The sequence below is a fragment of the Lactuca serriola genome, chromosome 9 (genome assembly GCF_051521515.1).
Source record: "Lactuca serriola cultivar US96UC23 chromosome 9, Lser_US96UC23_V15, whole genome shotgun sequence".
NCBI classification, from domain to species: domain Eukaryota; kingdom Viridiplantae; phylum Streptophyta; class Magnoliopsida; order Asterales; family Asteraceae; genus Lactuca; species Lactuca serriola.
This window is the reverse complement of record NC_136416.1, coordinates 59,972,238-59,990,000: the sequence shown is the minus strand read 5'-3', so window position 1 is coordinate 59,990,000 and position 17,763 is coordinate 59,972,238.

The following is a 17,763-nucleotide window of genomic DNA, read 5'->3' as shown; positions in this document are numbered from 1 at the left end:
AAGTTTCATTTAATTAAATTATTTTAAAAAACAAAAAAAAAAGTATGGCAGTACTCCTTGGGTGTTGCAAGAAACCACACTTGTATGATAAAAATTGATGTGACGCACATGTGACAGTGAAGGGAGTGCGATTTCGATGACACCACTTCCTCCAACCTAACAAACGGAGACTGCACATTCTCCTTTGACAGTTGCTTTAACCGTGAAGAATCATGCATATTGACATTATTTGTTTATATATTACCTTTTGAAATTTGATATTTTGGCGATTTTCAGGAAGAAAAAAAATTCAACATCATCCACTAATTTTGGCTTTGTATCGTGATGTTGGTTGTGTTGCATGCATGCGCTACTTTTAATTGACTTTAAGTGATCATCTGATTAGTTACTAAAGTTATATATGATGAAAATGGAATCAAGACCAATGGACATTTCGAGACATATTATAGCCTGTGGTTGTTTCAATAATGAATGAATAAGAAGTTGTTTATATCTCTACAATAGCTGGAAACATGGATATAAACATACATGCTCTTTTTGTTTGCCGTAATAGTGAATAAAATTTCATCTTAGCCCAACTTTAGTCTAACAATGAGTTTAAATTTTGATATATATATATATATATATATATATATATATATATATATATATATATATATATATATATATATATATATATATATATATATATATATATATATATATATATATATATATATTACTTATTATGCAAATTTGGTCAAAGGCTGAAAATTAAGAGGTACAAACCATTAGTGTATCATGTACAATGATTTTATGCATTAATATATTACTTATTATGCAAATTTTGTCAAATGCTGAAAATTAAGAGGTACAAACCATTAGTGTATCATGTACAATGATTTTATGCATTAACACCCCGTTCCCGAGTTCAACTTGACGAGAGGAAGGAAAGAAAATGGGTGGAAATGAGAGGAAAATAAAAGAGATTGATGTTCCCGAGTTTCATTAAAGGAGAGAAGTGGAAGAAAGTGGAGGGAAATGGGAGGATCACTTTCCCTGCTAACTTTCCTTCCGATTTGGGAGGATTTGTAAAGAAAGAACAAAATGATTCATTTTCCTTCCACTTCCCCAGCTCGGGAACACGAAAGAAAATTTTGTTTTCATTTCCTTTCTCTTCTTTTCTCTCGTGACTTTCTTTTCTCTTCTCTTTTTTTCTTTTGTTAAACTCGGGAACGAGGCGTAAAAGAATACTGAATCTTATCCGGTCAATATTTATGAAAAAGTCAAATAAGATGATGATAAAATTTTGAATTGGTCAAAGTTTGACCAAGTGTTTCTCATATCCAATTGAATCGGTAAATATTAAATCTTATCCGGTCAACATTTATGAAAAAGTCAAATAAGATGATGATAAGATTTTGAATGGGTCAAACTTTGACCAACTGTTCCTCATATCCAATTGAATCGGTAAATCTGAATCTTATCTGGTCAACATTAATGAAAAAGTCAAATAAGACAATGATAAGATTTTGAATGGGTCAAAGTTTGACTAAGTGTTCTTCATATCAATTTGGATCGGTCTAATACGATGTACACGTTATAAAGAATTTCATATAAACTGGAAGAGGCACATTGATCTAGCATTCTTCTATCATGAATGCCTAGTCATTAACCGCAAAACATTGGTTCTCTCTCATGCTCACTGTCTCCTCCTTTGGTTTCTCTTTCTACTAAAATCGAATGAGCCAAAAATGTCTTACGTTTAATCCTAACCCAGGTATAAGAAATCTCTATATGTTCATCATTTTGTTTAACAAATTTTTTATATCATTTTATTGATCCGCACCCGTCATTTTGCGCGGGTAAATGGCTACTATATATATATATATATATATATATATATATATATATATATATATATATATATATAGAGAGAGAGAGAGAGAGAGAGAGAGTTAGGTTCAAATGTAATTAATATTCATTATATCTTCAACATATAATATGCATTAATTACTTTCTTAAATAAACTAAAATGATTGGTCCAGAATCAGTCATACATGCACACAATAGATAGTGAAGACAAAATAACCAAACCCTATATATATATATATACACACACACACAAACACACACATGTTCAGTTATCGTGTTTTTTAGTTTTAAAATAAATATTATTAAATAATATATGGATTTGAGCATTGATTTCTATCAAGATAGTTTTATAAAAATTGACGTAAAACTATGTTTACAATCATTCAGAAAAGTATTGGAAGTCTTATTAGATTCCAATCAAAAGTCAAATATTGAAATTAACAAAAATATAAAATTTAAGTCGGATATAAGTAAAAATAATATTATTGAAAGTTGTAAATTATATCTTTAAAAACGTTTAGACGGAAACGTCACTAAAATCCGAGTTATTACAAAGAAGTTATAACTTACTGAAGTTTCGCGACAGAACCGACACGACGCCATATGACGTAAAAAGTGAGTTTACGATAAACTACTTTTTAGATTTAGTGATCTAAATGGAAGTCGTAGTATTCGTTAAACCGAGAATTTTCACAAAAAGAACGTCTAAATCTGACTTCGTATGAGTAAGTTATGATTTTTCGAAGTTTCGGTATAATAGTATACAGTTAAAAACTCGAAATAAAGATCGAGTGATTTTTAGCTGACACAACCTAAACGAGAATTGAAGATCTCATCAATACTAATACAACGGTAAAAAGACAGACGAAAACGGACATCGGATGAAGAAGTGATGAATTTTTAACGGACTTTCCTATCTCGGCCCATTAAAAATATAATATTAAAAATGAAATCAAAATAGCCAACGGAGTCTAAACGAAAGTTGTAAAGCATAATTTCACCTACGCGTGCATATAAAGAACGTCAAAAATTGAGCTCGTATGCGAAAGATACAAATTTTTGAAGTTTTGGGCACAAACTTCGAGGTTGGTCTGAAGTTGTACGCCCAACATACACGATACTACTACGCCCAGCGTACTTCACACGTATCCGATCCGGAGTCAGCCACTTCGCCCTTTCCTTCGCATAGAAACACATATCACCAGTTGATGACATGTCTGAGACACGGGAACCGAGTAGGTGCCACGCCTCGTACGCCCAGGGTACTCCGAGGCTTCGGACACCTATAAAAGGGGTGCGAGATCTCCGAATTTAGTTTACATTTTTAACATCTCTTTCACTTTTTATTCACTTTCTAGCCTATCCCCCCCCCCCCCCCCCCAAAGCCTAGGAAACATCCACGTCACCCGAAACTAGTCCCGACGCACCGAAGACCCAAGAAAATAATCTTTTCAAGTTAAAACTCTGCCCGCGCAAGGCCCAGTTTTCAACAAAAATCCCCGATTTCGTCAAAGAAAGTCATTTTTAGAGACGAAGTGTTGCCCAAATTATCATTTTATCATTCGGTTATTTCACGGTGAGTTCAATATAGGGACAATTTTATGTTATGTGTTATATGTGAAATGTTCTTTCCCGTGTTATTATGATAAAGAGCTACACCTTTGACCACAAAGTGAATGACTAAGCATCACTTGGGTACTGGTATGTAGCCTTTGACCATGAAGTTAATGATTAAGCATTCCTTTGGCATTGGCAGAAGGCTAGGTAGGGTTGAAAAGCCTGTAGTGTGCTAGCAAAATGTTTATTCAGAAATCGTTTATTTTTCCATGTCACATGGGCTAAAGTCTTATTGATGTATATCATGTTGAAATTGTCGTATTACATTGATTGTAAATCTTTGAATCAGATTAAGCTACTTCAAAATTTTTAGAGCATTAGTTTAAGCGAACTAGGAATTGTAAGAATTCCTAGGCTTAAACTTGAATTGCTAAGTAATGATGGTACGCTGTGTGCCTAGTGTACTTTAGGTTGAATACCTCACTTGATATAGTGTGAACTAGCATACATTAAGGGAGATTCCTTATATGTTAATATGTGCTAAAAGTTAAATAAAATATCCGAAAGCGTGAGCACGACTTGAAGATATGTGGTGTCACTTTGTCAAAACATTCACGTGTCGGTAGAACTGTTTTTGTTTCTTCTATTCCATTGGCATGAAACTTTTCAAGGTGATAAGGAGACTTACGATAGTTGACATCGATAAATAGTCAAAGAATATCGTAAAATAAAATCTGTAAAGTGATACCATAAATAGTGTATTAATACCTATAGAGTGGTGTTGTACATTCACATTATGTTTGATGAAGTAATAACACCTTTGTAGGAATGTTGCGTGTTCAAAGTACATTCGGACGAGATGAATGTTTTGGTGTAATCCATGAAGTTGTTCCACCGTTGACCAGATTGAAGTAGTGATTGCTTACAGAGTTAGAAGATCTGAAGATGGTGATAAATACTTCGACAATATCGAAATTGATGTTGTGCAAGCTATAGAAGAATTCAATGAAGATCAAACGAAAGGCTAACAAAGTTTTCAGACTCAATAGGCCAAGACCTTGCCTAACATTTTGATGTAGTATGCAGTTCGAGTAGTATGGTAAGAGCTGATATGTAACCTTATACAAGATGCTCAGACTTAGTGTTTAATAATACCGAGTGACAATTGACTTCTAACACATCCTTATGAAAGTTCCACAGTGTGTTAAGTCGATGATTAGGATGGTTGTGAAAGGTTGAATGACTTACTAGTCATAGTAAGGTAGAGTATGTAGTTGAAGAAGATATACACTTATAGTATTGTATGAGAAGAGATGTTTCTGTTAAGAATGATAGAGAACCATGTTGAAACTAGTAGAACATGCTGATATGCAGTTAAAATGCAGATTTCCTAGGATAGATTCCTAAGAAGTAGACTTAAAAGATACACCCATGAGAAGAAAATTTTATCATATAAAGGAATGATAATCTCATGAAAGGATAATGAAATGAATAAATGTGCATGGTGACTTGCATGAGTTCGAAGATGATGCAGATAGTTGGAGACCGTTTTTCTCCACACTACTAGGGTAAATTCTGGTATAATTTTGTCTTGCAGAGTAGACACTACTCGAGAAAGAATTTATATGAAGAATTTGGAAGTAAAATGTAAAATTCCTATCGACCTAGGAAAATATTAGGATATGCTAGATCAAGCTTATGCATAAAAGAATTCTAGAAGGCGAATTTAAGAAATCCAAGATATGTTTGATAGAAACGTGAAATCCCTAGTTGAGTCTCGGAGAAATTGTTGTATGTACTTGTTTGAACACACTCGGGTGTAAAAAGTTGCTTTGTGAAAACTTTTGAATGGGGACTTGGAAAACTGCGAGACAATACTTGGGACAAGTATGAGTAGGTGTGAATAATAGTAGAGACCTATACTACTAGAAGCACAGGACTCACACTTGGATCAGGGAAAGTCACAAGGTTAGCAAGAAAATAGAAATTTATTTTGTTTTGTTCGAGTATGTCATTACGTTCATTTTAGTGATGACTAAGAAGATGATTTTCGTTCACACCTTAGTCGTCATAAAGAATCGAGTCCGATTAATATAAATCTACGAAGTGAGTTGATTGGTTCAGAGAACCATGTTTTGTGTAGCCGCGAAACTTTAGTCGGAAGATTGAAGAAGGAAATGGTCGAGGTAGTCGACAAAAGTATAACAACCTTCATTAAAGGATTAAGCAACTATTAGCTAGAAATACTACTAGTTATGAAGATATTATATCACATTAGAGCATGAAGGAAGGTTTTTTCTATGATAGTGTTCGACTAATAGAAATAAGAGTATGAGTCGTTGTATGTATTTTGCGTTATGAAATCAAAGGTCATTAGAATATGACCATTTGAGTTGTTGTCATAGTAAAAGCGAAGACCTAATCTTGGGTTAAGTTTATAACCCAAATTCAAGAAGGAGTAAGAGTCTGCAATGAGAATTGATTTTTCTCAGAGATTAGAACCGAAGGCCTAATAGAGAACGAAGAGTGACTGCATATTTGAGCACCGCCATCAATTAAGATGTAACAGCCCGGATTCTAGGTATTATTCATTTATTTATTTTTGATGATTTGTGAGGAGACTCGGCAAGTTGGAGCCTAGACTCGCCGAGTATGATCGCGGATTTGGACGCGGGTTCGCGTCCGGACTCGGCAAGTCCAAGAGTGGACTCGGCGAGTCCACGCTGTTTAATGAAACCCTAATTTCCCGGCCTTGAGCCCTATTTAAAGGACCTTATAACCCTTCATTGCGGCTACCTTCAACCTTGAGGGCACCAGAGCATCTGAGAGTCCTTGGGAGTGAGATAAGAGGCTATTATTCACCATCTTTGTGTGTGTTTGCAAGAAAGGAAGAGGAAGGACAAGCTAGGAGGGTTGGGGAGCTTTGATCTACTTCTATTTCGGCAGAGGAAGCTTTTGTTGATATGGCTAAATCTAGGGTTTCTTCATGCCTTGTTTGCCTTGTATTTGGAGTGTGAGAGGTCCCTTGGGGAAATGGTACCTAGATCTGGACCTTAGTAGGTCCAGAGAGTCCCAAAATGCCCTTCTTTATGCCTTTCCTTTTGAGTTGGGGACTTAGGTTACCATTTTAGAGGTCATTTCACCAAAAGGAGCCTTGTAGGCGTTGCATGGTAGCCAAGATTGTAACTTTACGTGATGAATGTGCTTGGGAGGACTAGAACTATGAGTTGTTGGAGCGGATCTGACCTCAGGAGCGAGTTTGAGTTGATGCATGACATGGACTCGCCGAGTCCGAAGAACAGACTCGGTGAGTAGCATGAAGATTGTCCTTAACCACTTAGCGAGTGGTCTTGCCAAGTTAAGGGGTTGACTCAGTGAGTCAGGGAGAGTTAGAGAGGGTTGACAGATGGATTGATTCGAGCTGGAACTCGCCGAGTTGTTCTTGAGACTCGGCGAGTTGAGTCGTGGTGGCCCCGCGATTCATGCCAGGAGGAACTCGTCGAGTCAGGGAAGTACTCGACGTGTCAAAAGAGGATCCTAGGGAGTCAGTGAACATGTATAGACTCGCCGAGTCGCTCTAGTGCACTCGCCGAGTCCGGTCAAAGTTGACCGTCGACCAGTGTTGACTTGATAGGGGTAGTCAACCTTAGCTGAGAAAGTGTTAATTAGAGATATATTGTGTTATAGGAGGATTATAGCTCGGAGGATCGAGCGCGAGTGATTTCCGGGATTTGCGAGTTATCGAGATACGCGAGGTGAGTCTTCTCACTATACTTTAACTTGAGTAGGTAATCAGAGTTATGTGACAGAGTATTTGTATGCTATATGTATGTTATGTGTTGTACTGCATTATTTCTATGTGATTTATGTTGTGCATGTTTATAGAGATGGAACTGGAAGGTTCCCAGAGAAAGAGTGAGCTCTATTTATAGAGAGATAGATCTATTTGTCTTGATTGAGAAAGAGTGAGCTCTATTTATAGAGACTCAAGAATTACATTTGATTCACTCTCTAAGAGTAGCCATGCAGAGCATACTGGACAATAGAGAGTATTACAGAAAGATAGATAAAAATAAACTAAGTAAAGTAAGAAGACTGCGGTTGACTAGATGACTTTGGATGAGGCTGCTGATGGGAGCTTGACTGCGGATGCTTGTAGGTTGCGGTAGGCTAAATTAAGAGGGTCATTTCATGTTTCAACACATATGCATGCATACTATTTGATAGTGGAGCGGAAAGGAGTTTCGTGAATCAAGAATTTAAAAACTTACTTAAATAACCACCACAAACACTAAAAGAAATGTTCATCGTTGAAATGGCTAACGAGAAGACTGATAGTGCTAACGATATATACATAGGATGTACCCTCACTCTAGATAGCTATTCATTTCAAATTGACATAATGCCTATCTCAATTAAAAGTTTCGACGTCATTATCGGCATGGATTGGTTGAGTCTTCATCGTGCTGACATCCTATGTTTTGAGAAAGTCGTTCGTCTTAATCTACTGAATAGCGAAACCCTAGATATCTATGGCGACAAAATAGGCATGAACCTTCGAATCATCTCGAGTATTCAAGCCTAGAAGTACTTACGAAAGGAATATCATCCGTTCCTTGCTAACGTAGTTGATGTGAGCCAAAAGGTGAGAGACAAAAATAGCACACCAGAAGTCCGTGATTTTCCTGACATCTTTCCCGAAGATCTTCCTCGATTACCACCACAATGCCATGTCGAGTCAGAATCGATTTAATTCCAGGAGCTACCCCTGTAGCCAAATCTCCCTATCGTCTAGCACCAGTTGAGATGCAGGAACTATCTAGTCAACTAAACGAACTACTCAGCAAGGGATTCATTAGCCCAAGCTTCTCACCCTGGGGAGCACCGATCTTATTCGAAAACAAGAAGGATGGATCGTTCCGTATGTGCATCGACTACCGCGAGCTAAACAAACTTACTGTTAAGAACCGATACCCTCTACCAAAGATAGATTACTTGTTCGACCAAATTTAAGGAGCAAGTTACATTTCAAAGATTGACTTAAGATCCGGGTATCACCAGTTATGAGTTTTAGAGGAAGAAGTTTCCAAAACAGCCTTCTGAACTCGTTATGGTCACTACGAGTTTGTAGTAATGCCTTTCGGGTTAACCAATGCACCCGCGATGTTTATGGACTTAATGAACCGGGTGTGCCATCCTTACTTAGATAAGTTCATAATAGTATTCATTGATGACATACTTATCTACTCACGCAGTAAGGAGGAACATAGTCAACACTTGCGACAGATCTTAGAAACAGTACGAGTAGAGAAGCTTTATGCAAAGTTCTCTAAATGTGAATTTTGGATTTAAAGAGTCGAATTCTTGGTCACATGGTTAGCGAAGAGGGAATTCACGTGGACCTTTCCAAAATCAAGGCCATCAAGAACTGGTCGACACCAAGGACGCCTATGGAAATCTGCCAGTTCTTAGGCCTCACTGGCTACTATCGCAGGTTCATTCAAAACTTTTCAAAGATTGCGAAACCACTTATCACCTTGACCCAGAAAGGTATGACCTTTGATTGGGAAGAGAAATAAGAAAAGTCGTTCCAAATGCTGAAGCAATCCTTATGCAGTGCACCGATATTGTCCCTCCCAGAAGGGATAGAAGATTTCGTGGTATACTGCTATGCATTCAACCAAGGGCTTGGCTATGTTCTTATGCAAAGGGGAAATGTCATCGCCTATGCCTCAAGACAACTTAAGACACACGAAGTTAAGTACACTACTAATGATCTAGAGTTAGAAGTAGTTTTATTTGCTCTAAAGATCTGGAGACACTACCTTAATGGTACGAAAAGCACTATATTTGTAGACCATAAAATCCTTCAACGTATATTCGACCAAAATGAGCTCATCATGAGACAACGACGGTGGGTTAAGTTACTAAATGACTACGAATGAGAAATTTGTTATCATCCCGGTAAAGCCAATTTAGTAGCTGACACCATAAGTCGAAAAGAGTACTCAGGTCGTAGTGTCAAGGCATTAACTATGACAATCCATTCACATCTATCCACACGAATTAAGAAGGCTCAGTAGGAAGCCTTGAAACCTGAAAATGTGGCAGGTGAAACCCTGAGAGGGATGGATAAGAACTTAGAAGTCAAGGGTGACAGAGTCTTTTATCTCATGGATCGGATCTGGACACCGAAACTCGGTGGTTTCAAAGACGTTGTCATGAACGAAGTCCACAATACTCAATACTCTGTTTATCCAGGTTCAGACAAGATGTATCTGGACCTCAAGAAGTTATATTGGTGGCCGAACATAAAGCAGAGATTGCTACCTTCGTGGGCAAGTGTCTTACTTGTGCCAAAGTCAAGGTAGAATACCAAAAGCCCTCAGGTTTACTACAACAACCGGAGATACCTGAGTGGAAGTGGGAGCGGATTACAATGGATTTCATTAGCAAGTTACCCAAGACAATGGGTAGTCTCGATACCATTTTGGTGATCGTGGACAGGTTAACCAAATCCGCGCACTTCCTACCAATCAAAGAAATTGACAAGATGTAGAAACTAACCAGGACATACATTAGAGAAATTGTGCAACTACATGGTGTGCCCATATCGATTATCTCTGATAGAGATAGTAGATTCACCTCAAGATTTTGGCGGTCGCTATAAAAATCCTTAGGAACTAGGCTAGACATGAGTACAACCTAACATCCACAAACTGAGAGGAAAAGTGAGAGAACAATTAAAACATTAGAAGAATTGCTGAGATTATGTGATCAACTTTGGTAAAGCGTGGGATATCCATTTACCATTAGTCGAGTTTTCATACAACAACAACTACCATACCAGTATCAAAGTTGCTCCATTCGAAGCCCTCTGTGGCCGATATTGCAGATTCTCTCTATGCCTGACTGAGGTGGAGGACACACAACTAGCTAAAGGATAAATTCCTGATAGCACTCTCACTGGTCCGGAGATCATCCGGGAAACAACATAAAATATTGTACAAATCCATAAGCGACTAAAAGCCTCTAGAGATCGACAGAAAAGCTACGCTGACAAAAGACGGAAACCCTTGGAATTTCAGGTTGGTGACTTTGTGCTATTGAAGGTCTCATCCTGGAAGGGCATGATACACTTCAGAAAGTGTGGCAAACTAAATCCAATGTACATTGGCCTTACAGGATTATCGCTAGGATCGACCCAATAGCTTACAAACTCAAACTACCACAAGAACTTAGCAATGTACACCCTACCTTCCACGTATCTAATATAAATAAGTGTCTATCCGATGAGACTCTTCTGATCCCACTCGATGAAATCGAGATCAATGAGAGCCTCAACTTCGTTGAAGAACCAGTTGAAATCATGGATAGGGAAGTCAAATAAACCAAACAAAGTCGTATACCCATAGTGAAGGTTCGTGGGAATGCCAAGCGAGGACCTGAGTTCACATGGGAGCAGGAAGATCAGATGAAACAAAAATACCCGCATCTCTTTTCCTAGTCTTCTTGTATCTCTATAGTCTTAAATTTCGGGACGAAATTTCCTATAATGGGGGGATGATGTGACAACCCGTTGTTTCGAGCCAATGTAAGTCAAACTAATTCAAATGGAGTCTAAACTACAACCATGTACAAGTAAACTTGGAACATAAATTCTAGCAATAAGAAGTTTGAATACCTTGTCTACATGCTTATTTAAATAGTGTGTGGGTATTTATGTAGTGACTTGTTAAAATGAATTTATACAAGCTTAGTAACTAACATAAATCACAAAAATACATAGGTATATTGTGGTTTCGGTCAAGGGAATCTAATCCCTTAAGAAAAACCAAATTCACCCCATTTATATAAAAAAACCGAATTCACCCCGTTTATATAAGCAAAAACCGAATTCCCTTCTTTGTTTGACTTGAAACCGATTTCCTTTTTTTTCTTGGACTTGTAACCGAATTCACACCATTTGTGGTAGCAAGACCGAATTCCTTTTTCCCCCTTTGACTAGAAACCAAAATCATACAATTTGGAGGTCCATTAAGGCCGAACACAAACCTTATATATAAGGATAAAACCGAGAACACAAATCATTTCTTACATTTCTCAATCGAATTCACTTCATTTAGCTCTCAAGTATCATTAGAACCCCCTTCATTTTCTCTCAAGTATCATCCAAGGTCTTCATATCCTTTACCAAGAAACCATTTGAAGATTCACATAAACACAAAGAACACACCAAGAACGCCAAGAACGCCAAGAACACTTTCAAATATTCTAAGAACTTATTATAAGTATTTTTAGTTATTTTTGTGTTGTCTAACACTTTAAATTAATATATTTTTTAATTTAGCTTCGAAATCATGCTAAATCATTATTAACATACGGCTTCTTGCACGAGTTTCTAAACTAGAGGATCAATACTACAACACTGCATCTTCACTCAATCACTCACATAAGGTGTGTTCATACCCATATGTTTTACCATCTTTAAATGTTTTCAGGGGCAGAATACAAGAAGAACACCACATATTTGTGTTAACTCTCACATGCGATTACAAACCATTCTTAAGATTCTAATGCTTTTATAAATTTACTAAACTATTTTTAAACTTTTTTCAAACTCTTAAATTGTCCTTTTTATTAAATCATATTCATATATATATATCCTTATGTATAATTAGGATTTAACAGAATTAGGACTAGTGCTTTTACCTTGACTCCTGTTCCTTGTTTGGTTACGGGCTTAGGGTAGGATAACCTGTCCGACTGTCAGTTAAACTTTAATTATACATGTCAAGTATATATATGAGTATTATACTTATTTCAATAACTTTGTCAATCAGTTCAGTACAAACATAACATTAGGAAACTATAATAGGTATAGTTTTAAGATCTATTCACACTACTACTAGTTCAAAATACATTACATAAATCAATACATAATTACAAACTACTTTCATTGCAAGTACCTTATTCATTTACAAGAACAAGAGAACATATACATAATATACGTAAATGAGTTAATACTAGAATGTGAGATACTACTTCATGGTGCTTAGTAATATTCTTGCTAAGTCATGTTTTATAACCAGAGTCTCCGAGAGGGAGAGCGTGATTTTGTGTATAGATCTATACGGGACTAACAATCCTGCACCTTGGTTGTTAGCTACAGTTGGGACCGGCTGGTCTACGGGTGACAAATGTTAAAACTTCTCGACGCCTGAAGAACGAAGTGTAGAATACTAGTCAATTAAGTATGTTATAATCTCATTCACATTAAACATTAACTAACCATTTTGGTTTACAAAAAAAACATTACTTCAGTGGTTTTATTTTAAGTAATACGACTACCTACAATTATTTTCCAAGTACTAATACACTATGGAGTTCATACTAGTGCAGTACATTATTTTCTATCAAAGAAACATACATTTATGGAAAACACACACACTCACACTATTTCATAGTACAATAACATATAAAACATTTTGGTCTTAAGGCCTAAGACTGCTTTTCATTTAAATAGAGAAAATATGGGATTTTCTGGGAAACATACTATCATTTTCATGGAACAAGTACAAACATCAACTACTAAATGCTTATGAACTCACCAAGTTTAAAGTTGATACTCCTTTTTCAAAATAACTTGTATTCTCATGGAACCAGTAGACAGATACACTCATGCAAGTTTTTGAGAAGATGGAGCTTACTCAAGGCTCTTCTTTTTATTGCTTTACATTTTTGGTGCCATACATTCAACTATACAAAGAACACTCATGCTTACTTTACTATTGTGCATTGTTATGATACTATACATGACGTCCTCCACCCTCGAATGTTTCCGCCATCTCTGTTTGGGATGTGACAGATTGGTATCAGAGCATTGTTTATAGTGAACTAAGTATATCAACCCATAAAAGATATACAACTATAAATATAACGGGATTAAAACCCTCTGACCAAGAGTTATACTTTTTAAATATAAAATATTTTACTAAAGTATGCATATGCATACATACCAGAACAGTGTCATACTAGAACATAACAAAAGTTTTGTGACTGTTGAACAACACAAGTAGGCTTGGGGATATATAACCAGGCCTGGGGTTGATATAGCCTGATTAACTATATCTATCGGGGAAGTGATTAGCATATGCCTAAGAATGGTTGTGGTGTTGCAATAAGTCTAAAAACTTACCGACTCTTACTACAAAGAAACGCTAGAACTAACCATAAACTTAAAATGCTATAGGAGTATTTTTTGGTAATATAATTTACTTCTGTGAAAACTAGAAGGACCCTTACTAGTAGGTCTATAGTTGCTAAGTGGATACGCTAAGGTTATATGTGACTAAGATGCTATAGACTTAGAATCTGTGATCTTTGCTTTACTTCCTGTTCCTTGTTTGGTTGTGGTCTTAGAGTTTCATCACTTATTCAAAGGTCTATTCAATCATGGTTATATATAGTTGGTATGCACTACGTACGTATAGAAGTAACTGGTAAGGATCACCCTATGATTATCCTTAGGAATACATCTATTAAATGTCTCTTACACCCCTATTCTCGCAAAGATAACATGGTTGGATTTCATCTGCCGGGAGACCCGTACTTTCCCGATCAAGGGAACGTTGGATGAATCGAAGCTGAACAGGAAGAAGGTAACCTTGTTGTCCCAGTAGAAGAAGACCCCGAGGACAGTTCTGAGGAAGAGAACAAAGAGGATATTCAAAAAGACTCCGACTCAGAACCGGAGGTCTATAATCCACCTCAAGTTGCCCAAAACCCTAACGCTCAACTGGATTTTCAAGGCCTAATGCCTCTGTGGGCAGTAAACTTGGGAAGTTGGAGTCACGAACAGGGATAACCACCTCCTTATAATGGGGACCGAAGCTTTTACAACTTCAGCGAGGGAGGCTTAACTAACCCAATCCTCCCTATCTTGGTCTGTCGTGTTTCTCTCTATGTTGAATAAGGAAGAGCGGCCATAGACCAAGTGATGGAGGTTAGAGCTTACGCAGGAGTCAATACAATTTGCCTCCACTATCTTAATGAAGACCAGGAGTTAACAAGGACTCACACTGATGCATTACAGAGGGAACTGAATGCCAGCCGATACGAAGTTAGAGAATTTTGGCAGAGCCAAGTGGCATTGGAAAGGCATGTGTGGGAAACAAAACACCAGTTGGTTGAATCCAGGGGAGAATCTAGTACTAATCAGAACAACACTCCTCGCGAGTATAGTATACTCTACTCACTCTTTTGGATATAGATTAAGTCTACTTATAGACTCTAGTATTATTCTCGTGTTTATGATTAGACCTCGAAATTTCAATTTCGTTAGGTCTGTATGCTATCAAAGTTTTCGTTATGTTGGTATGTTGTAGACCTATTACAAGGTCAAATTTTCCCAAACTTTATACAAGCTTGTGGATCTTGGGTTATCATCTTCTTTGGAAGCTCCAAAAGGTAAAAAGTTGCTACCTTTATGCTTGGTTTGCTTAGATCTCATCTTGGTAGCTTTATGGTGTTGTTTTGTCCCAAAAACTACCACTGTTGTGCATGTTTGGTGTTGGACGTTTTGGGGCTGTCCTTTTAGACCCTAGGAAGGGTTCAAAGCCATAAAAATGAGGTCCCTTTAGCTAGTTTGGCTCCATACTTCTTGTGGAAGGTCTTAATGGATTAAGACCATGTATTAAGGACTTTTTGGACGTCTAAAGTCATAAAGTTGGAGACTTTATGACTCTAAGGTGCATTTGAACCATGGATATGAAGTTTGGGCTTAAGTGCTTAAGCCATTGAGCACTTATTGAGATTTTGGACTCTACGAGGGTACACCCCGAGTAAGGGGGAGTACGCCCCATGTACTTGGTCAGCCACCTCGTTGTAGTGATATGTTAGATCTGTATCCTGGTAGATAGGATAATGGTATGATTAGTGACCTATAAGATCTATTTATTTGTTGTTGGCTGGTTAACAGCATGATTACATGTTATAAATGTGTGTATATATATATATATATATATATATATATATATATATATATATATATATATATATATATATATATATGTCGACATGGGGTATGAGCTGTTGACTTGAGGCGGACCTGCTTTTTGTTGAGGGCCAACAGACCCAGGGGTCCCAGATAGACTGAAGGCCGGTGGGGGGTACCAGTCAAGCCGAAGGCATGGAGAACGTTCTAGATAGGCTGAAGGCCCGAAGCGGTGTACCAGTCATGTTGAAGGTTTTGTGAGTGTACCAGATAGATTGTAGGCCGGTAGGGCGTTCCAGTCAGACTGAAGGCTCTATATGCATGTTGTTTATTGTATTATTCTGGTTTTGTGTTGTGTTGGTACTTAAGGGGATACTCACTAAGCTTTGAGCTTATAGATTTGGATTATGTTTTAGGTACCTCAGAGGATCGCTGAAAGGCGAAGGTGTGATCGTGCACCTCCTCATGTTAAATTTCATGATTTTGGGAAAAACTCTGATGATAAACATGCTTTGAAAACTATTATGTAAACAATTTTGATTTTTGGTTGGTTTGAAAAAGTTTAAATTTTTATGAAATTTTATGAATGTTACATATCTCATCTTATAAAATTGACTTATAATTATCTTGACTTATTTCATGGAGTTAAACCTTCTCAATTCATGAAATTCCTCTAAATGCCCAAATTTTCGTTTTGGTCAATTATTTACCGAAAGTCAAATCTCTCTAAATTTTAGGTTCTTACAGAAGGTCCATCGGAGGAGGAAAGAACAGGTGTAGGTTCATGCACCATCATCATCGAATAGGTTTGAAATTGTTGATACTTGCTCAAGAGGTTAGGGTGGCTACGATTTTTGTGGCTAGCATAGAAATGCACATGAGAGTGTCTTTCGTGCTTTTGTATCTAAGCGCTTTAGATATTGTTAGGACGATCATTACTAGAGGGTCAGTTGGAGCACAAAAAGGTTGATTATACCAGAGAAGCGGGAAGAATAGTATTGAATCCATCAACCATCATTGTCTCTAGTATTTTCTATTATGTTAATAATGTCCCCTGGTACCATTTTGTTATGTGTATGCGTTGGTGCATTTCTAAACGACTTTGTTCTTGTCATAATCTTGTTCAGTTTCGGTTGAGTTACACGAGAATATCCCTTGTTGTGGGCATGTTCAGTATTGAAACTTTCGGCAACGTCAATGATATGGCAAGAGTGGAAGGGGCATCACAACTTTAAGTTTCTATGTTAAGGTCCAAAAGAGTTATGAAACAAGTATGCATGATTATTAGTTTCGACTTTTTATATGCAGATGAAAAGAGCAAGACGTCTTCTATGAGAGTAGCTTAGGCTATAAGTTTTCCCAATGTGCTTCACAAGGAATGGTTAGACTTTCCTTCTAAGTGTCAGGTAGGATCCATGAATTGACCTAATTCCCAGGTACGGTTCGGATAGCAAAAAAAACCACATCGGTTCGTGCCTTCAAAATAGTAGGACTTATCCTAACAACATGGGTGATGTTGGACAAGGAATTAACTATGTCGAGTAGTTCACCATAAGGAGCTTTGAGTGCTTTTGTGCAGAAGAAGGATGGACCACTCAGGGTATGCATCGGTTTTATAGAGTTTTCATAACTTCCAGTAAGAATTCAATTATCATATGCCAAGGATAGACAGATGTAAGCTAAGTTTTTTAAAGGAACACATTTTCTTCGTTTGATCTTTTGATTTATCATCAGAGTATGTGTGGGAGAAGAAGGGATACCTAGAAAAATGGTTTTCAGGATATACTAGGTCCATTAAAAGATATGGTAATACCTTCTGGGGTTTGCTATTGTATCATCGGTATACATAGGGTTGGTTGATCGAGTCATTGATCCATGTTCGACTAGTCGGTCTTGGTGTTATCATCAACATTTGAGGTTGTTCTAGGGTCCCTATCATGAAGTGGTGAGGTATCCAGTAAGAGAGTGATTTTTTGTCAAATGTTTCGAGTGTTGCCTTTGTTACGGGATACTTAGTTTCGGGATGCCTTGCTAACTGGTTTGGTATCATGGTTATACCAGCTAGAGTTATGTCTACAATTCAGTTAAGGGGTTTCGAAGACTCCATCTGGAATTAAGAGTTTTTGTAGGTCAGTAGTGTATTGCCAAATATCTATTCATGTTTTTCAAGTTTTTTAGATACATTGTTTCGGTTGGTATGATAGAGAAGACAAGGGATCCGAGGCGACTAGTGTAAGTTTTCATAGGTATGTTTATTCAATTAAGGGTTATGTTGGATTGGTAGATAGTTGAGTGAGTTTCAAAAGGGTTGCACATAATCTAAATGAAATGCCTTGAGAACCCTTGGTCTGGCTTTG